Raw genomic sequence first — 2,698 nt, 5'->3', positions numbered from 1 at the left:
ACCAATGAAGACTTCAGCACCAATTGTAACAGCAGCAAAAATAAAGAAATGATACTTTATTAAACGGAATAGCTTCTGTTTTGCTAAGGCGACAACAACCCAAGCAAGTGGACAATCATCAGAATGGGAAAATATACTTGCATTTTATGAATCAGACAAAAGGTTGATAACTGGGATCTACAGAGAACTCAAATTAATCAACATAAAAAGAGCCACCAATCCCTTACATCAATGAGCAGAAGAGATGAATAGAACCTTCTCCAAAGAAGACAGACAATGGCTAACAAACATATGGAAAAATGCTTGGAATCCCTAATTATTAGAGAAATGCAAATCAAAACTACCCTGAGGTATCACCTAATCCCAATGAGAATGGCCCACATCACAAAGTCTCAAAGCTGTAGATGCTGGCGTGGATGTGGAGAGACGGAACACATTTACACTGCTGGTGGGACTGCAAACTAATACAACCTTTTCAGAAGGAAGTATGGAAAATCCTCAAAGAACTCTAACTAGACCTCCCATTTGATCCTACAATCCCATTACTGGGCATCTACCCAGAAGAAAAAAAAATCCTTTTATCATAAGAATCCTTTTATCACTTTTACTAGACTGTTTATTGCAGCTCAATTTACAATTGCCAAAATGTGGAAACAGCCTAAATGCCCACCAACCCAGGAATGGATTAACAAGCTGTGGTATATGTATACCATGGAATATTATTCAGCCACTAAAAAGATGGAGACGTTACATCTTTTGTACTAACTTGGATGGAGGTGGAACACGTTCTTCTTAGTAAAGCATCACAAGAATGGAGAAGCGAGAATCCAATGTACTCAATTTTGATATAAAGAGAATTGATGACCTAGTACACGGTGGGGGGTGGGAGAATGGGGGGCAGAGAGAGGGAAGGAGAGAGGGGGTGGGGAGTCATGGTATTTGGCCCACCTCTTGAGGGAGGATACATTTATAAGAGGGACTTTGCTGACAAATGTGATTATGTAACTTGGTTCTTTGTACCCTCAATGAATCCCCAACAATAAAGCATAAATAAATAAAAAACTATATACAACTCCTAAATATTTCTATATCAAACAGCAGAATTACATACAGTCAGTATGATATAGGAGTCCCAAATTCATCCTTGCCTTTGACTATGCTGTTTGTAAACTATGGGCAAGAAGCCAGGCTTACAAAGCCAAGCTTTTCCTCTCTCTTTAGAAAATTCTGCAAAGTTGGATGTTGGCTGCATCTAGCCAGATATTACCGTTCCCTTCTGAAAAGAGGGCTGCTATTCTGGTTCTGCTGACTGTGGTCACTAAACTCTTCACACCAATGGTTAGACACAGAAGCCCACTGAGTCAGATGTCTAGCTGAAGGGCTGCTGGATGTTGTGAAATTAGTGACCAGAACATCCCCCAGTGATGATATTAATAGTTAATACCTGTTGAAATCCTTCCACAGATGGCACTGTGCTTGCACAGTCCTGAACAGAAAAGTGAAATAACTCAAGGTCACACAGCCAGCAAGTAGCAGAGAAGATTTTCCAACCAGATGTCTTGATCACAAAGGCAGCTCTCTAAAGATGCACTCAAGGCCAGCCTGACTTCATAGGTTTGATTTACCACACAGGTAAGCAGAATTAGGCAACAAGTCACAGAAAGGCCACGCTGGACTTGTGATGTCAGATTTGATGTCTCCCTTGGCTAAGGAAGCGGCCTCTGCTAAGGTGGGTTCTCCCTGCTCTGGTTTGCTTGTGAGATCTGCTGGTAGTCTTAGGAGGGTCCCTGCTCCCCGCTGTCATGCTCTGTTTCTGGGTTGCATCACTTCCATGCATCAAGGCTCTTAACATCCTTTGAAGAAATATGTCGTCTGTATAGCTGCCAATTTTCGAAGTCCATTCATCGTAAGTCTTAAGTGCTGATCAGAGAATTGCTTCACTGTGAGTCTGGAAATGTTTCCCTGTGGGTGGGTGCTGCAGCGGCCCGCCTGCCTCTAATCAAAAGTACCGGCTACTTCTGTGAGCCAAATTCTCTATCGACAGTGGCTACAGAACGGTACCTTCAGACACTCTTCGGGAGAAAAAGGCTCTTTTGATTAAGGCTCGTATTTTTTTTTAAACCCCTCATGAAGTATTTCCACTGTCTGGATGTGGTAATGGCTGTCAAGGATGGCAGCCAGTGAACATCCACTGTGCCAGTGAACCACAGCACATCTGGGCTGGTCTTGTGACTCGATTCAACTAGTAGAATACCAGGTCCGGGTTAGAGCCTTCAGAAGAGCTGGCAGATCTTGCTCTAACGAGACACTGTGAGCTCGGTGGCCCAGCACATTCTCGTCAGCAGAGGGTGGGAACATTCTGCTCCACGCAGTCACGCAGGAACCCAGGCTACCAGAGACTCTGTCCTCTTGTACCCTAACTTCCCAGGCAACCTTGCATATTCACATCTAGCTAGCAGAGGGTTAAGGATGGAGAGGTTTTGTGGACCAGCCATTAAACAGCACACATCGCTTCTCTCTGTAGCCCATTTCCCGGGCTTTCATCCCAGGGCTAAGTATAATTGCAGGGGAAGTTGGAGGATGCCCTGAGCCCAAGAGACAGCGGGTATGGGCTCCATGAACAGCTACTCTCTGTCCCACAGGACGATGAGACCTGCATTAATTTTGCGGGCTATCATTGTCTTTCCTTTAATTATTG

Source organism: Otolemur garnettii, unplaced genomic scaffold, assembly GCF_000181295.1.
Source record: "Otolemur garnettii isolate 467f Iridium unplaced genomic scaffold, OtoGar3 scaffold00066, whole genome shotgun sequence".
Taxonomy (NCBI): domain Eukaryota; kingdom Metazoa; phylum Chordata; class Mammalia; order Primates; family Galagidae; genus Otolemur; species Otolemur garnettii.
The sequence above is the reverse complement of the archived record's forward strand: the minus strand, read 5'-3'. Positions refer to the sequence as shown.